We start from the raw sequence: 18,960 nt of genomic DNA, 5'->3' as shown, positions 1-18,960 counted from the left end.
CCCTGCTGCTGGCACTGTCCTTTGTTGGAGCAAACGCTCAAAGTCCTGTTTGGTTTTTGGTCAGTAAAGGTCCTGGCACTGATTTTTTTTTTTTTTTTTTTTTCTTGGATTATGGTTATAACTGTGGTGACCAAACTAAGCTTCTGACAGTACAGTTTCCCCTTTGGCCCTAACCGCTACTTACAAAACGTTGGGAATACTGCTTTTAAGCTGGCAGGCTGGTTTTCTTCAGCTGGAGTGTGAGCCCTTCTAAAAGCTTTTGCTCTCCCTGAGGTTTATTGCAAAATGAGAATGTTCCCTTTGTCTCTGGCATCAGCTCAGGTTTGTAAACTTTTAACCAAAGAAGTACTGAGTTCATATTCCAGAATACTTGGAATCTGGTTGTTGACTTTGGTACACAGGGCCGTTGCTCTCACTCAGCACAGTTTTGCCCTTAAACTTCTGGATGATCCCTGTACACATTTTCTTGTTTATTCCCTTTTCTGTCTGAGGTTTCATTCCTGGAAAATCAAACGTGAGCAGTTTCCCAATTGTGCTGAGGGTGATCATTCTCTTTTGCTGTGAGAGCACTTGGTGGAGGACATTTTGCACATTACTGATTTGTAAGCACCGTGGATGGGAATATTTGAATTACCGGAGATGATGGATGGATGGGGTGCATACCTAGAGAGGGAGATCGGCAGGTAGGACATGGGTGTGGGGTTCAGCTCGGAGTTTCTGCCTGTAGGGCAAGTGGGAAGGGGTGGTAGCTGGGAGGGCTGTGGCAGGCGATAACTTGCCAGTAGGGATCTCCTAACCTTCACCCACTCTCCTTGGCTCTGCTTGCCCTCCTGTCCTTCAGCCTGTCTCTTTCTCTTGGATATCACAGCTGCTTCGTTCCTTTAAAGTTGACCTTGTCTGTGCGCGTGCCGAGAGGTGAGCTCCCACTGAACGGCCTGCCTCTGTTTTGGCAGGGCTTGCAATCCAGATGCTGGGTTATCTTATCTTTTAATTGTTATTTTCTTGGTTTTGGGGGGATGGGAAGGACAGAAAGCAGTGCCAGATTATAGGGACTGGTTTACAGAGACTTTGAAGGTGGGGCTGTTCAGTATTGAGGAATAATTTTTTTTCTTTGTACAGTATTAATCGATTTGTAATCCATTTTCACCGTAACGGCTCAGGTGTAATTACTCTGGACCATGAGCTACTTAGATAAGTACTGTATATTCAAGTGAACGTCTTAGCATTTGTGATTCTTCTAGCAGGTTATTTATAGTCAATCAAAAATTTGCAAACCAGGCAGGAGGGAGGGGCATACACAAAAGCAATGTTGCGCTTTATGTTCAAGCTAATCAAGGTGTCTCTTTGAGAGATGATGAGTATGGACTTCTGCTACAGCCGGTTGACTGTAATTAAAGGGGTTGATTCTTAGAAAGGAGTGGCCACTTGAATATCATGAAGTTCAGTAATACTAAAAAAAAAAATGCCTGCTTTGGGGTATGGCCTTCCTTTTCAGGGTGGTCCTGCTTATTTCTTGACACTATCATCTTCAGGGGGTTGGGGTGAATGAACGTGTCAAGTTTTGTTCGGTCTGTTTTACTCCCTGTGTACCTCCACGTCTGTTTAGCATCTTGCTAGAGATTTGATCTTACATGTGGTGCTATAAAATGCCTGAAACCGTTTATTTTTAGAGGCACAGTATGCCTTTCTCTTGCTTTTAATGAAAGTTTATAGGCTTTCTTGTTGCCTACAGAATTTTGCAAATGTGAATCCTAAAGGCTGAAGAAATAAGAAAGGCCCAGAAGAAATAAGGAAGCTAATTGTTAAGCGCAGTTTCAAGCCAGCCTTGTGAATGTTGAATGCCTGTAGTAAGCTTGGCAAGTCAAGTAACTTCTTAATACGGTCCCATTCACTATCTCTGTTGTATGAATGACTCGGCTACTTAAAGAGAGTAGAAACAGCATCTTTTTCTACATCTTCTTTCTCAACCTGTGAGTAAACTGATTTCCAGATATCTACATTGAGTATCAGTTGCTCTCTCTACATGGACACTACTTAAGTCCCAATCCTGCAGTGACATTTCTAAGCATAAGGCCCTGTTAAAATCACTGGTGAAAGATGGGAAGGCATGCATCTCTCTGAAAGGGCTTATTTCATGCCGGGGCCGTGCTGAGGGAGAAGCAACAGGGCATGTTTTAGCATGGAAATGTTGGACAGCCAACTGTTTCAAGAGCAGGGAAGGGACAGGAAGTTCTTAGTAAAACTACTGTGTAGGACTGAGTCATGCTTGTTTATGTATAAAAAAAATGAGCTTGCAAGTTAAAATAAGCAGCAGTTGGGTTTGCTTGCTGGAATTCTCTCAGTTAAATTGTTATTTCAGGAGAAAGAGTATGCTCCTGATTAATAGGACATTACCCAAACCTTACGAAAGTACAGATATTTCAGAGCATTTCAGAGTTCAGCTGCTTTTAAAAGTGAAGAAATAATCTTGCCCTCTGTTCTTTCTACTGTTTCTTTAAGCAACAGTTAAACCATTCAGCTCACAATGCCAGTTATCATTGGAAGAGATGGGAACACTGAGCCGGAAAACAGTTTTGCCCTTTGTAATTTATAGGCATCTTCAGGCTGGTGATAAATAGCCTCTGTTAAAAAGAGAGACAGTTATGTTTGTTTGATTGCAGCAGAGGGGGGTTTGCCTTTTTAGTTGTATTACCTAAGGTGTCTTTCTCTTTAAAGAGACTAATAAATTCATTTGCATGTTTTTTCCATGTCTTAGTGCAAATGCTGACAGCATTCCAGAGCCTTCTCCTCTCACAGAGAATGGTGCCATTCATGTCCTTGTCACCTATGTCTTATATTATTGCACCCAAAACCAAATCCTTCATGTCCTGATTACCCAAGATAGAGGTTTGGTTTCCTACCGTGGAGGCCATCAGCATCAGTAGCTAATAGGCTTCCTTTGTGGGTTTGAGTTGAATGCAGCTACAGTGATGCAGTGGTATTTCTGTGTTTGTGTAACTTGCATGCTTTGTAATCATCAAAATATCACAAGACAACCTTTTGGAAAGTACAGCTGACTTAATAAATGTGTTTCTGATGTTTGTATCTACTGGAAGAGGCATTTGGAGAAGGGAGGGGAAGGAGTTATTGAGAAAGAGAAAAATGACTCATCAGAAATATTTGTCCTCTTCTCTTTCCTGTGTTACATTTCCATCATAAACTGTGCAGTGATCGATGCCTGCCTGAATAGGATTGAGGATGTGAGAGCACTCTTAAGAAGGTGAAATATTTTGCAATATTTAACCTACTTGCTTCGCTACATTTAAACTTGCTAAATGTTGACGAAGTTTAGTAACAGTGAGGGATATTTTTCTAGTTTACACAAATTCTTTATTTATGATATTCTGCCTTTTAAAAAGAAAAAAAAAAAAGAAAAATGAACAAACAGTGTTATCGTTCATTTCTGAAATTGCTAACATGGATGTGTATATCCCACACTAGATGATGAACTCCCTGGGACTATTGAAGTTGCTCTCCATTAAGAAATGTGTGCACTGTACTTAATGAAGCAGCACTTAGCAAAGCTAACATCTCTCTGCAGCAATACGTGAGGTTCTTCTAACACAAGTGGATTCCCAGAATTCTTGCTTTGTAAATAAGGTCTGTTCCCGGTGAGTCCTAATTGATAAAGACGGTTAATGCAATACCTGCTGGCTAGGCTTGGCCTTTACTAAAAGAGTTCTTTGAAACTTGTTTATTGATTGCTGCAATCAATTCAGTTTAAAAAAAAAAAACAACCAAAAAACAAAAACCCACACATTAATTTGGCCTCCATTTTCTAATAATTATTTTTATTTGATGGAGTGAGTGAGGTTAAAGTCAAAACCCTCGTCTGCTTTTTTTGTTTGTAAAACACTTCGATTTTTATTTTACATGTAATTATGGCCCCAGGTGTTAGTTATATGGATATTAAATAAATGTAATTTTCTATCCAGAAATAGAGACACAGAATTTGCCTGACTCTTTGTATCCTAAATTCTATATAAACTAATTCTTGTTTATGAACTTGTGCAGAAATGGGGTTTAGTTGCAAGGCTGAGATGGCTTTCCCCTCTGTTGTGTTCAGAGTCACTGGTACTTTCCTATTTGCATGGTGCTGTACAGACCTGAAGTATTGAACCCTTGTCCCGTGGTACAGACCTTTAGCCAGATCTGCTGCTGTCTGCAAAAGGGATGGGAGTTGTGCTTTGATCCTTCTTATCTTCAATATTCTCTTAGAAGTCAGAGGTTTGATTTGACTGCCATTATCGGAGAGTGGATTATCAGAGACATAAATCACCCATTGGTGACGTTTACCTCATATTTTTCTGTTCTCTGTCTCCGTTTACGTACATTTCAGTAGTTGGATCCTTAGCACTAAATTACTTAACAGTTGGAAAGTAATCAGCATTTGAAGGGATACCTCTTTTTGTTTTCCCTTTGTGTGGTTACTTCAAAAGTGATGTAGTTACTATTTTATATGACTTGCGCTAGGCAGTGTATGAATGCTCAGTGGAAGGGAAGATTTGTTTACAAGTGACCTGAAACATGGTAGTCCCCAGAAGAATGCATGAAAATGAATTTATTGTTGATGCTTAGTAAAGATTTAATTAATAAATAATTCCTCTGTATTGCTGGGTGTTGTTTGCTTTGTGCTTCTGATTGCATTTTAGTCTCATTTTTAATGTGTATGGCACATATGTCTAGCACTACACCAGAAAGGGAGACAAATACGGAAAAAATAAGGGAAAATAGCTATGTAGTGTGGCAGGATGTTTTAGTTGGGGTAACTTAACTTTATTGTAGTGAACTAGATTCTGATTTTAACATGTCCCCTTAAGAAAGGGTTGTTCGTGCTGCCTTGGAGGCTGGTTTGTGCTCTTACTTACTCTGTGCATCCCAGCTATTTTGGCAGGACAGTTGTACTCTGAATCTTTTGTTACAAGTTTATCAGCTAGTTGGAATAATCTGTCAGTCCTGGATTTGAAATGGACATGGGGTTAGAGTGGTTCAAAATTTATAGCTCAGCTTGTGCTTTACAAGTGACTAACCCAAGCAATGGAGAGATGCTGCAGTTGGAAATGATCTAAGGGACAAGGAGTGCAATAAAGTAATCAAGCCTGCAGCCAGTCCATTAAAAATTAAACATCAGTGTAGTATAGAAGTCTTGTCCTGGCATACATAGTCATAAAACCAGCGTAGGAAATTACACAACCCACTTTTATTTTACCATTGCTTTGTACAAATAATAATCATTAATAAGTATTTCTTTCCCAGCTGTTGTTACAGACTAATATATTAGTGAGAAATGGAATTAATAAAAAAATCTCCTTTGCAGAAAAGTAGTTCAAGTATAACAGAAAATTATAAACACGTTGTAGCTCTTTCGAACATTCAACAGTATGGTAAACGGAGTTTTGAACCTAGAGATTTTATAGACCATTAGAAGGACTATAACTGTTTTCATTCTCAAAATTTTGTGTTGCGCATAATCTGTTGTCTTTTGTTCCCACCATGCCTTCTTACAGACCTCCGCAGTTTGTTTTTGTTAATAAAACAAACACAGAGGTCTTTGTTAATAGTTACTGTTTATTAATGAGACTGCACCTCTGCTGAGGATGGCTTGACAGCTAGTGTGATTGACAGTATTCAAAACTGGTAGAGAAATCTGCATGTTTCTCAAAATGTTAAAAATTACTTTTGCCATTTCCATAGTGCAGTTCCCCATCGCTTCACCAGGATCCCCTCTTGACGGCACATTGGGATTGTGCTGCTTTTAGGCAGGGCCAGGCGGTACTATACAGTCATGCATCCGGCCATGCCAGGAACATTTTCAACAACTGCTTCTGTGGAACACTAACTGTTGGGTTTCATTCTTTTGTCCTTCTGCGTGGCAGCCTCCTTGGATGATGTGTTGTGGGGAGCTGCAAGGTTTTTGGGAGCAAGGGCTGGGAGAGGGAAGGCATGGCTGCAGCATTGCTGCTGTCATACCACAACCCCTTAAAAACAGCATTGTAGCATCCCTCTGAAATTGGTGTCTCCAGCGGGTGGAAGTGGCTGCTTGTTAATAGAGCTAACTACTGATGCTTTAAGCATGCCTGGGACTGTTCCCAGTGCTGGGACCAGCTCATGCAGAATGGCCTGCCTCTTCACTGTCAACAAGCGTTACTCTTTAAGTCATGCTTAAGAATTGTTTTTAACTGTGGTACTTGACCCAAGCTGAGGGTCCACCAGGGATCATGGTAACAGTTTATCTTTAGAGATAACCAAACTTGATGGGAACTGAATAAATGCAGTTCCAGGGATAATGTGCCTGGGAGTGTTCCTGTGCACTGTTTAGTGTAGACCCAGCCTCGACAGGAACATGTGGTGATAGTAGTTTTGCTCCTCTGCCTTTCCACAGGCTACAGCAAGCTGGTGGTCAAGACACAGACAGGCCTATGACATTTTGAGTGAAAAGCAGCAATCATTTTGAGTCCCAATGATAGAGGAAGGAATGTCTGGGTGGATGTTAAGGTCAAATTGGCCAAGGATCTTGAACAGGAGGAAAGTCATGTCTCAGTAGAGATATAGTTTGAATAGCAGAGAATGGCATTTTAATTTCAGTTTCTTTTACAAAGCAAATGTTCTGCTACATTTTTGAGTTTGAAGGGTTCCTGGCTCAATCGAAAGCGTGGAGATGGGGAAAACTCACTGCCACTGACATGCTGTGTGATGGAGTCTTTCTTGCAGCAGCTGTGATGTGAATTTCTGTACAGACTACTGGGGATCACTTTTCCTCTAAATCTTTTCTGAATCATCAGCTGTGGTTTAATCTATGGACCAGAGACCTGGAGTGGAGATACGTGGGGATGGCAGTTTGTACTGCTGATAGTGCCTGATCAACACTGTCACAAAGTACACTGAAGAAATTGGGGTTTATGTTTAGAAACTAGGTAATGGGGGTACACTTGCCTAATTCTTAGTAATTCTGTGTGTGGCCCTTCCTTTTACTTAAATTTCTTTTATTGTATTTCAAAGGTTTGCTGTAAGAACATTCTCCACATGAAACCTGGATCCAGTTGTCCCTGCTAAATTTTTCTTTGCTAAATTTAAAAAATCAGATTGATCTGCCATAACCATTTTACAAATTTTGAAGTTAAGCAGATTAAATAGGAAAATCTACAGATTTCCATTGACTTCTTGACAGTGAGTAGCTGAACCTGAGACTTCCTGATTTCCCAAGGTCTGTAAGAAGGCATTAAAAGAAAATTATCATTTTGTGTATACTGCAGATGTCTGTTGAATTTATTTAACTCTGTATTCAGTGAATCTGCTGATCATCTGCAAGAAATATTTTTTTTTCCATACATTGATCTGTAATTTGGCTTCTAAATTTTTTTGCTCTTGCTTAAACCTGGAGGTGAGCTACAGCTACACAGTGTATAGGTAAGGTATACTGCAGAAGCATCTAGGTGGCTGCTTGATGTGTCTTGCTCATGTACTTAGGATTAGACTAATGAGGGAGCTGTTATAGAGGAGTTAGCTTCGGTTATAGCATGTTGTGATTATCTAGGCATTTTCACCAAATACTAAGTTTCACCTAGTTTTCACCCTGTTTTGTAATTCCTTTGCAATTCCTACACTTGTTCTCTTGATCAGGTTAAAAATTCCAAGTTTATAAAATCCTGCTTAGATTCCTTTTACAGCAGTCTCCGTTATCTTGTAGTCATAGAATGGTTTGGGTTGGAAGGGACCTTAAATCTAGTTCCAACCCCCCTGCCATGGGCAGGACACCTTCCGCTAGACCAGGTTGCTCAAAACTCCATCCAGTCTGGCCTTAAAACCTGAAAAATATTTTTCTGTAATTCTGAGGCATAGCTCAGTGTGCTTTTACAAATTAATTCCATTTTATGTTGGACTCATAAATAATGCGGTTATGATCCAAGAAGTTCCCTTTGTGTAGTAACCTGAAAACTTACCTGCAGTCTTGTAAGATGTTATGCAACAGTTTCATAATCACACAAAACTGCTGTTTTTAATGGTTTCCCAATAGAGCCATCACCCAAGGTTTGTATTTTCTTGTGCTTATTATCTTGTATCCTTGGTTTCTGGTAGTATCAAAACACTAGGAAATCTCTCTCTGTAACATAATTAACCTCTAAATTTTACAATTCATCTTAGCAAGGTTTGCATTCCCAGAACCTCATACTTAACAATGAGATGCTGAATCTTGTGTGTGCTTTGGTGGTGTGCTATAGTTTTGGCATTCAGTGCAGTAACATGTTCAAATCAGAACACCTACTGCTTGCATCACTTCAGCTTTTGATTACCAGCACTGCGTCACTGAGTAGCACTTACGTCTAGAGTTATAGATCATAATTGGATTCGTTAGCTTATAAATACATAGCAACATCTTCAGAAGATTCATGGCGGTCCAACTTGTATTCAAAATAAAATACATCCAAACTAAAAATCCTCATACTTGCCTTTAATGGTCCAGGATTTCAACATGTGAGCTTTTGGGTCTCCTATGCATATGTATCTGTTACTACTACTACTACTATAGTATGCATATGAAAAAAAAAAAAAATTGTCATAGGTTGAACCTAATAGGATGCTTCTTACAATGTCATGGCTGCATTGTGAGAGCTGTGTTTAGCAGCATGAGTCTGCAGTGGGAAAGTATCTGAAATCAATGAAGTTTTTGGAGCAGACCTATCGAAACTCCTTGCAAAACTGTTCAGAAACTTTACTGGGACTTATATCCTTACACGCTGTGTGTGGGCCACTTCTGTGCAAACTGATGCACTCTTGATGCCTCCTCTGGCACCTGATGCAAGTGCTATCTCCACATACTGTCCAGGGCTGCCAGTACCTGTCCCCCAGTAGAGTACAGAGAGAGGAGAGATCACTGTGCCCTAGTGCAGGTGGGGCAGCTACTGAATTTTCCTTCTAAGCAATTTGGAGGCTGGAGCAATGATGAAGACATCATGTTCCTGCGTGTTGAACATGCAGTTCTTGTTGAAGGTATTTGTTGGTTACCACAAGCCCAGTCTCTTCAGATGGTGATAGGTCTCTGCCTTTCAGTGAGCAAGTTCAAGTTGCAGAGAAGGTAAATATAAGAAAGCTTTTAGTGTATTCGTACTGAAGACCCACACTTAAAGAACAATTCTCTGTTTAAATAGAAAGGAATTTTTTTGTCTTTGTTTAGCTTTGTTGAATTGCAAAATAATTTGCAGTTTTCTGTAAGGAGTTTTTCATTTCTAAAGCTGGCAACTAGCAAGTAATTCACTTCCAAAGCAGGATGGTCTAAATGGAAAGTACTATCTAAAGAAAAAAAAAAACTGATATGTATTAATATACCATTGAGATACCAGGATTTTTTGAGGGAAGAGAATATCTCTGAGAATAATTGTGGCTGATATGAAACCAAAGGATAGTGATTTGCATTTCTGTGGAATGTTTTTCATATGCTTTAGAAATACCTGAAATACATGACCTCAGCAAAGAATAAACACCAGGAGGTTCTTCAAGATTTGAGGTAGCCGTAAAAATTCCAAGAATTGCAAGTCTTGCTCTAGAAAACCACTGGTAGTTCTGTGGGCATGAAACTTTGTCTCCAGAAGCCTAAAAGTGTTCGTTTATTATTTGTTGGGCTCTTAAGCTACGCTTAAGTTGCACAATGCATACATACAATTGTGAGACATTCTCCTCTTTAATGTTATATACTCTTATTTTTAGCTGAACACTAGGGAGATTGTGGATCCCTAATATTCTCAGTAAGAGTAAAGTAAGTATGTGACAGATACAGAAGATGATAAGACCAACTCAGTTCACTCACTTTATGACCTGACCCTGTTCATTTTAAACTAGTGGAAATTCAGATCTCTGCTTTAAGGCACTGTGGCTGGTTGCTTCAGCCATTCAGTTTTTTCATAACTGGAAAACCAAATGCTGCTTTCTTCATAAGGGAACAGTGGTTAATTCTTTCAACAGTGGGATAATAGATTATTTCAACATAACTGGAACATCTGTTAATGCAGAAACAGAATGTAGTATTTGCATTCATTCATGTTATCTAATTTGCTTCCAGTGCATTATTTTCTGTCTGTGCCTTTGCTGACAGGTCCTAGAAGATGTTACACCTGTGCAGAAGAGTTTGGATTAATAGGGCTACGTAACTAGGGATGTTTTTCATGGCTGTGCAGATTGTTGGCTTATGGTTTTGGTTTTTTGGCAGGGGGGCTTTTTGAGTATGGAATTACAGCAATACAGTCTGACCCCTTCAAAGCTAGGGCTAGAGAAACATAGCCCAGGGGTCTTTGTGCTATACTTTTGATGTGTGCTTTTTATGGCTGCAGTGTTAAGTACCACATGTTCAGCATCAGGGATGGCAAGCCTCAGCACGCTTAGGGCAGGCAGGAGAGACTAGACACAGGAGAAGAGCAAGGTGCAGGTGAGGGGACCAGCGTGGCACAAGATGCCATGGCAGATCGAGTCCGTAGATGAGCCAATGTCCAGTTGGGTAAACAGCCAGTATGCTACACTGCTGCAAGCAATGGAACATTGTGGATTTGAAATGTGTTTCTGATAAGATGCTCGCTGCTCCTGATACTCAGATAAATGTTGTCAATAACCATGCTAAACTGTTAGTCTGTATTGTGGTTTTACTGATGCAGCACCATTTTATTCTGTAACTTAACCAGACAAATATATTTTGTTACATGCCAATTGTGATAGCTTCTAAGTTAGAACTTGTACTTCTGTGGCAATAGTAGGTTTTAAAAGCAGTTAAACTCATTTACAGTAAGAGAAAGAAAAGTCATTTTCACCTATGCACCCATCCCAAGTGCCCATTTTCATGCTTCTTCCCTGAAACAGAAGGACAAGAGGTATGTTAATCTTCTGTTAAGAAAAGGCAAAGCTTATCTTCATTAGATCTTTTTCAGAGTGGTGGAAGCATTGTTCAGCTTTTCCCATACTGACTTGTTTACGTGAATGTCAAGTTTAAATAAACCAACTTAAGTATTTATGTATTTAAACTTCAGAGAAAATAAGGGAAATTCACATGAATTCTTCATTCTTCGCTTGAAGACTGTTGTAGCAAAGTCAGCAACGACATTATATATATACACATACAGACAATATTTTTATCCAATTATCCATGTGTAATGGAGACATACAACCATTATAATGTCAGCTGAGTAAGGATCTGGTTACAAGACCTTTGCCCTCTAGCATAAACCCGACCATTTCAGGTTCCTTTTACAGTTAAAGCCAAATTCAGTATCTGTTGATGCTTTGAAAGTTAGCACTATTCCTTGGCAGAGCACTGTGTTTGCCACAGTGGTTTCAAGTACCAATTTTATTTTCATGGTAAAGCAGACCCTCATGCTCACACAGCTATCAGCACTGGGCAGGTGGTTGAAGAGGCTGGTACTGGTCACCTGGGAGCTGGTATCTTCTCATGGTAGTGAGAACTGCTCCAGTGCTCATAATTTTTTTAATGAGGGGGCAGATTTTCAAGAAATACAGTTGCTGCTGCATTTAAGTTGCGGCTAGTAGTGATACTGTTTGCAAAATCTACATTTTACTAGAAGACACATTTCTGCAACTGCAGCTGTGTAAGGATTGGTGGACTGGGTTGTGACCTATAGTGCTTTAGGCAGCTGTAATTTGGGATTAACAAGAGCAAACCACGAGGGTGGCTGGTAGAAATCTCAAGACCAGAGCAAACAAGTAGCAAATATAACTCTGAGGATTTGGTGTCTTTTTAGGGTCAGAACCACAATAAGACAAACCTGATTGTGGAGGCAGGATTTGAGCAGAGAGTGAGGACCTCATCACAACATTCAGCTCACTTTTCACCCACACCTGTGCAGGAGGCTAGTAAACACAGCTGATGTCCACTGGTGTTGTGATTCCATTTTAGGATTCCCCGCTGCTTAGATAGGAAGGGGTCTGACTTTGCTGAATCATCTACTTTCTTCACTGAAATTCTTAAATCTGTGGTTCATTAAGCATCCAAATTCCTTAGGAAAAGTGCCAGGTGGCCCTGCTTTTTTCTTTATAGTTATTTTACAGAGTGAATACTGCTAGGCTGCCCGCTTGGTGTGATTAGTCTTTTTTTTTTCCTGAAGGTGATGCATAAAGAAAGCTTTCTTCTGTATCCCTCTTGCTATGTATAATAACCACAGTGCACAGGAGTGATGTTTATTGCGATGTTATGTGTGCTTCACAGCTGCATGTCAGTCATGGGGAACTGACTTACTGATGTTGGTCACAGATCTCTCCATGAAAGTGAACATAAGTGTGTAAGAAAAGAATGACCTTTCACAGTTCAGGCTGATTCATCACACATGCTTACAAAGGGATCTTGTTGTAATTCACAGTCTTAACTTGGGAAAGAAGCAGGTATTTGGCTGGTGTTAGCCTTGACAGTAGGTGAGAGTGTTTTGAAGCTGAGAGTATTAGTTGAAGTTTTAAGGGCCTGAGAGATTACTTAAACATCCTTGCAATTATCTTAATGCTCATGAATTTTATATGTTTATTTTTACAGACTTCCTTCCTTCATTTCCCTTCTAGGACTGGAATGGGAAAGAAAAAATTGCCATAAAAGTTTCTAAAATCGTATTTCTGCATTGAATACATATTATAATAAAGAACTCACTGGGACTCAGATTCAGAATTAGATTCACAGTATTGTTCCTGTCGCTATTCCCTGCTGAATTTCTTCATCTGGTAATATTACTGCTTAGGAAGTGATAATATATACATGTAACAAGTTAATTGTAGAAGCCCAAAATGGGTAATTTGTGCTACTAAAACAACAGCAGTCAAGCACTCTGTTCTGCAGTTGCCAGCTTTAAATTATCATGATTATTGTAAATCATGTGAGGGGATTGTGGGAAGTACAGCTTTCAGCTTTTTATTACAAATCCCCCATTTTCTATTAGTGATCTAAGGGAAAACAACACACAGCCGTCTGGATGGTAGGCTGCAGTGATGGTTTATAGACCATTACTCTCAGCACTCCAGGGGAATGAGTGGGAAGGAGGAACATGCCTGAATATTGCAGTATCTTTGGGATTGTAGTACTTCTTACTACACAGGTTTGTAGCTGAAACCTGAGTCATCCTCTCCGTATAACTGCTGCGTAAGGGGGCACTTGGTGGTTTCCCATGTTAGGAACTGTGTGTTACACATATACATAATTAGGTAATCAGCACTGGAAGTGAGAAGAGCATTTTATATGTGCTCTTCTTTGCTGTATGAGAGACATTTCTACTTCTTAACTTTAAAAAATGGAATCCAACTCCAGCATACCTTAACTAATGTGTTCTTTGCCCTTGTGTAAGCACTTGGCACAATCAGGAGGGGAAAATGTCACGCTCTAAAGAATTCAAGCAGTGTGTAGAGGGAAATAAGTGTTAATTTAAAAATTAAGTCTTAATACCTTCCATTTTTAGACTTTTCATTTTACATCTTCAGACATTGCTCATGCTGTTGCTCATAGGATGAAGGTGCAGGCTCCTCCCTGGATGTGCTGTTCCTGTTGTAGATACTCTGCACTTGCTGTAGAGTGTCTTGAGGTGTTCACACTGTTTCTTGGGGCTCATCTCTTCCTGGGATGTTTAACAAAGTTGCACCAGAAGATAATTGGTTCTTATTAATGAGTTTTGAGCTTAAGAAAAGGGAAGAGTTTAGTTGGTGACTGAATTGCTGGCTCAACATACAGCTGTACTACATTGTTTTGCCTATCTAAAAATGAGGGAGGCTTATACGAGTAATGTCAAAGTCACTATTCCTGTGGCCGAAGCACATCATATTTGGGTTAGTGTCTCTCGCCAATTATAAATGTATGAACTCTGCCCTGATCCTTCCTGTGGCATTTATACTACTTGAGCATATCATATGGCCATGACGTGTATGTATGAGAGTTGGGATTTCTGAGATGCCAGTGCCTATGGCTGTCGCAAATAGGTGAACTGTTCCTGGGTTCCTACTGCCTTGTTTCTGCCTACCACACTTCACTGACTCTACTTGGTGCTTACCCATTCTTTTTGGGAGAAAAGCACTCACTGCAGTGAGAAGCACTCTCAGTTTCTCACACCACTACTGCAACCCGAGGCGCTGGAGACAGTTTCTTTTTTTAGATCTCTGTGTAATCAGCTACCAAAGTAAGATACATTTTGAAAAAGGGTCAAGTCATTGATCACTCAAAAGTTACAGGTCGTAAAATTATTGAAAGATTCTGATACCAACACGTGATCTGAGGATTAGTGGTGCTTTAGAAAGAAACAAAGACTATGCAGGCTGCACAAATCTTTAGTTTGTCTATGCATTTTTTTCAGATCTGTGGCCAAATGCTGAAATGATACTTTTATCTTTATAACCATCACTGGGCGTTTTCAGTCTTGCAGTGGTCTATTGTATAACTCATGCTGCCCTGGCAGTCTAACTGCTGTCCACTGTTCTGATTCATTATTTTTGGCAAGGCAAGGCAGCATGCACCAGAGTTAAGGAGAACAAGTTGAATTGAAATTTGTTTGAAATAATGCTTTTTTTAAAAAAAAACAAAAAACATTTCTTTTCAATATAACTTATGTTCTGTTTTTCTTATAGATCACTTGTTTTCATTCTGAGTTCAGTATTTTCTTTTTAAAAATCATGTTCAGGTTTTACTTCTAGAAAACTGAACTCATTTTTCTTTATGCCCAGTACAGAACCGCTTACAGAAGTAACTTCTTGTCAATAATCCTTTCAAAGACTCACAGTGCAACAAGATTAAAGCCTTGATCCCTTAGTCTAGATTCTTGAACACTGATAAGATAAATTAGAGCTTCATTATATTAATGATTCAATAAACGAAAAGGAGGAATCAGAGGAAAGGCTCAGAAGAATGGAAGAAGTATAAATGAACTCTACGTGTTAAACTTTCCATTAATCATAAGAACAATGAATCATAAATTGCATATGTATAAATGTGCATGCTTTCTGTGGGGAGACAGTAATTATTATGCCCAGGAGCATTCTTTGTATGTCTCCCACTCGGTTACTGTCAGCATCAATTAGTCCATTACGCTGAAAATTTCTGAAATGATCTGAGGTTAAAGAGAAACAAAAAACCCAAATCTCCATGCTTTAGGTTCTTTTCCTATTGTAAATAGTTGGAAGGCATTGATAGCTTGCAGCTTTTTTATTCAGAGGCAACTAAATTTAAAATACATCTATAAACATTCATTAGAAACGCAAGAAAATGGAAAATCCCTTAATTTTTCAATGATGTCATTTACCATCAAGTTATAAGTGTTTCATAAGGAACTTATTAGAGGGTATCTGATTTGGCCTGTGGTGATGTCTTCAGGGATCCCTTGTGATTTCTGCATACTGAAATGTGAAGAGGAAGCACTCTCAATTTCTTTTCATTTAAAGTGTGAAGTGAGTTTATCTCATTCGCTTTTGCAATTACTTGGCATTTCTGCTATATACATTTAAATGAACATGAGAGAATTGCTAAGAAATATTTATATATTATATTAGATAAGTGTATATCTGTAAATACATAAATACATTTATATTCCTAATATAGTCTGTTATTGGCTACAGGCTGGAAGCTGTCTGAATCATGCCATCAGTGGGGCTCCTGCCAACCCCTGAAAATAGGCCTCTTTGAATTCCTGAGTCTGATTTAATATTGTTGATTTAATATTTTTAGAAAGCAAGCCTAAATCAGCAGAGAAATAATTGTCTGAAAATGTGAGTTGCATAAGATACAAGTTCTCACTTGGTACCTCAAGCAAAGTGCACTGTGGAGGAATTCTCCACCCCACTCCTGCATTAATTTTGACCACCTCGCGCCCCCCCCCCCCGAAAAAATGCCTGCCACAGATACTGTCTGTTCCCTAGTTAGCCACATGTAAAGAAACTTTAATTTTTGATACTTGAACTCTGTTTTGCATCAGATGGGCAACACATTGTCTTGCACCTTTCCTCAGATGTATCAAAAAGACTTCAAGCTAAAGAAGCCATGTGGACACAAAATACACGTGAAAATCAGAAGCAGGACTTTAGAGAAAATAAATTATATCCTTGACAAGAACTCACAACATGGAACAGATGTGTGATACAAACACGTATCATGTGCACAAATCCCGTAGTTCAAGTTTATACATATATGCAAGCCCATGCAGTCTTATGGAAGGTGGATTGGAGGGGTGTGGATTAAATGCTCAAATTCCCCAAGTGCTTCACTGCAATCATGTTCCAGGAGCTGTGTTCTTATTTTTTTATTGATCTGAGTATTGGCCAAAAGCAAGTGGGGATTACTTTTAAGGTAGTCATTTTTGTATTTTTCTTCTATTCTATATAGCGTCATTGCCATATAGGGGGCAAAATTTGTGGCTTGGGAAATCTCTTATGGAACTGTATTTCCATAGATGTTATAGGCCAGTAATGCAATGTATAATCTTCATTGAGATAAGGAGCTGGATTTGAGATATCCCCAGATAAAATATTTGACTCTGAAATAAAATGCTGAGTGCCTTCAGCTGAGAACTTCAAAAGAAGTTTTTTCTTCTTTCTTTTCGTGTTCTAGTAGTTTTTTCCCTGTAGGGTCATTCTTCAAATTCAGATTTTAGAAACTAGAAATGTTTGAAAGTGTGAAGAAAAGGAAGAATGAAATCAACAAGGATTTTTTTCTTCTTAAGCAACTTACAGTTTGGAAAACCATTATGAAAAGTCATAGTGTATATGGCTCCCACAGCTTTGTTAAACAGAGAGCACTTTAACGTTAAGGCTCTTTATTATCCAAAATTCTGGAGGAGAGCCAGAAGAGAAATACATTTGGAATATGAAAATACACAAAGTATACATGTAGCTTGCCAGTAATTCATCCCAGAAAACTGACAGAAAGCAATAGAAAAGCCACAACTAAAATGTAAATCTTAGTGACTCTTTTTGCCTCTCACATGAGACTGCATTAGTGATTGTTGGTGAACAAAAATAAGGTCAATATTTGATGCCAATAAAATATTTATTTTTAACATGATCATTACATTCCTTCATATTCCAGTTAGTATTTGAAGCCACAGGTGTATCGGCATATTGCAGGAACAGCTATTGAGCTAGGATGCCTAACTCAAGGAACAGCCCTGGCTGGGGATCTGGAGTGGGTGGAGGGGCAGCGGTTTAGCCCTTCAGCCCTACATGCGTACATACCTCACAGCTGCGCTTTTCACTCCTGGATGGCTTCAGCATCATCCTTCTTTGCAAGCTTATGTAAATACCTTTGCTTAATGCTTGATCTGTTCACACGCACCCTTCATTGACAGCACCAGCCTTGCGGACTTTGGAGCTGTATGCTCAGAGGTGCAGGTTTTAGGCATCGCTCTGCATAGCCAAGTGATGTCCACATTCCCTTACTCTAGAAAAGGGCTGAGGAAGTGTAGTTCAGGACTGCAAAGCTTAGAACCATCTAACTTCAAAAGTACAGGAGGAGAAGGTCGGCCTGTTTTTCTGCATAATTTTGGGTGCTGGTGAAGGGGTTGATTTTCTTCTTGTGCTGGGGAAATCTGAGCCCCACTAAACCAAAGGCGGACCTGCAGAATGGTAAATGTTAGCTTTTGGGGGAAACAAGGTGACAGAACATTCAGTGAGCAGTCAGTGAGGTAAGAAATGGAGTAGCTGTTTTGGAATGTGAAAAGAAACTGAGGTTTTTGGATTTGCCGTGGAGTGAAGAGAAGTTTGAAGAAAGTGGCCACCATCTTAGTTCACAGGTAATGCTTCATTTGAATGTGAGCCATTTGTGGAACTGGTAAAGCCAGTCATTCAAAAATTAATATCTTTAATAATGCTTTGGATAACAGTTGCAACAACAGCCAAATTAAATTCAAATGTAACAGTGATGGAGGTCAGGTAAATTTGCTGCTATGCCCTGAATCTCCCTCCTTTGTCCTCAAGAGCGCTGTTCTAGGTTACACCAAAAGTGGGGAGAAAGTGGGAGCCATAGAGATTTTAACTTTGCCCAAGTTACATACTAAAGCACCAGTAAGCATAAAATAAAATTTATGTTTCTGAATTTTAATCCCTCTAATTTAAAGTGTTGAACTGTTCACCCACTACTATGCTGGTTAGTAAATTCTGTTTGTGTGGTTTTCTATTAACAGTTTTCCAATTCATCCCATACACTGTTTTTTCTTAGAGCAGTGATGAATTTGGCAACATGCATTTGATAAGTGATTTTCGTAAGTCTGTATTTCCTTTCTGAAAATTTTTTTCTTCTGCCTTCTTATAGTCATAGTTCCTTGAACCACAGTTTTTATCCTTACAGTAGTTTTTTAGTTAAAATTAACAGCTTTGTTTTCCCATATGCTTTTATATTTGATTTGCACATTTATAAATGTTTAATCAAAATGGAGTGGTAGATGAAAGGGAATCATATTATTTAAAAGCCTGAATTTCCACTTTTGTAGAAAATCATCTGGAACTAGCTGATCATGAGTCAGCAATGCCATCCTCTCACAAAAAGACACATATGATAGGATGTAAAAAGCTGAAAGAGAAGTACCTGAGGTAATCCTTCAGCTTAGTTTTGATAGAGCGAGCCTCAGGTAAGCAGCTGTTTCAGACTTGGGCTAACTGGTTAGAATACAGAAGAAAGCTGTGAGAATGGTCAGCGATCCGGAAGACGTAGCTGAAAAATTGGTTTTGTTTCATCTAGGGAGAAAGGGAAGTAGAACAGTCTTCATGTGGGTAAAAGACTGAAAAAAGGGTAGGGAATAACCTATTCTTCATTCTCGTGGGAGAAAAAAAAAAGTAAAGGAATTGAATTACATCAAGAGAGAACTGAGGTACATAGTAGACTAACCTTCCTAGTGGCAAGGGTAGCCATGCATTGGGATAGATTGCCTGAGGAGGTTGCAAATTTTTTGCAGGTCTTTGCTGGTCTTTAGAAAATCC

At 39.2% G+C, this 18,960-nt stretch overlaps 1 protein-coding gene across 12 annotated transcripts in view; it reads left to right on the top strand.

The window, feature by feature from the left end:
• Positions 1-18,960, top strand: part of GHR (growth hormone receptor) — a 125,435-nt gene that overhangs the window by 16,617 nt on the left and 89,858 nt on the right. For 3 of the 12 annotated variants that reach the window (XM_040580406.1, XM_040580402.1, XM_040580404.1), the window contains exon 1: positions 506-683. The exons of 3 other annotated variants lie outside the window; for them this stretch is intronic. The gene's annotated coding sequence lies outside the window, so the exon portion shown is untranslated. Of the gene's footprint in view, positions 1-500; positions 684-893; positions 916-3,236; positions 3,260-17,753; positions 17,778-18,960 lie in introns of those variants that run through there. 6 more of the 12 variants (XM_040580394.1, XM_040580401.1, XM_040580399.1 and 3 more) reach the window with 6 other exon arrangements.

The sequence above is a fragment of the Falco naumanni genome, chromosome Z, assembly GCF_017639655.2.
Source record: "Falco naumanni isolate bFalNau1 chromosome Z, bFalNau1.pat, whole genome shotgun sequence".
Lineage (NCBI taxonomy): Eukaryota > Metazoa > Chordata > Aves > Falconiformes > Falconidae > Falco > Falco naumanni.
Note: the sequence above shows the minus strand (reverse complement) of the source record. Positions and strands in the feature narration are given on the sequence as shown.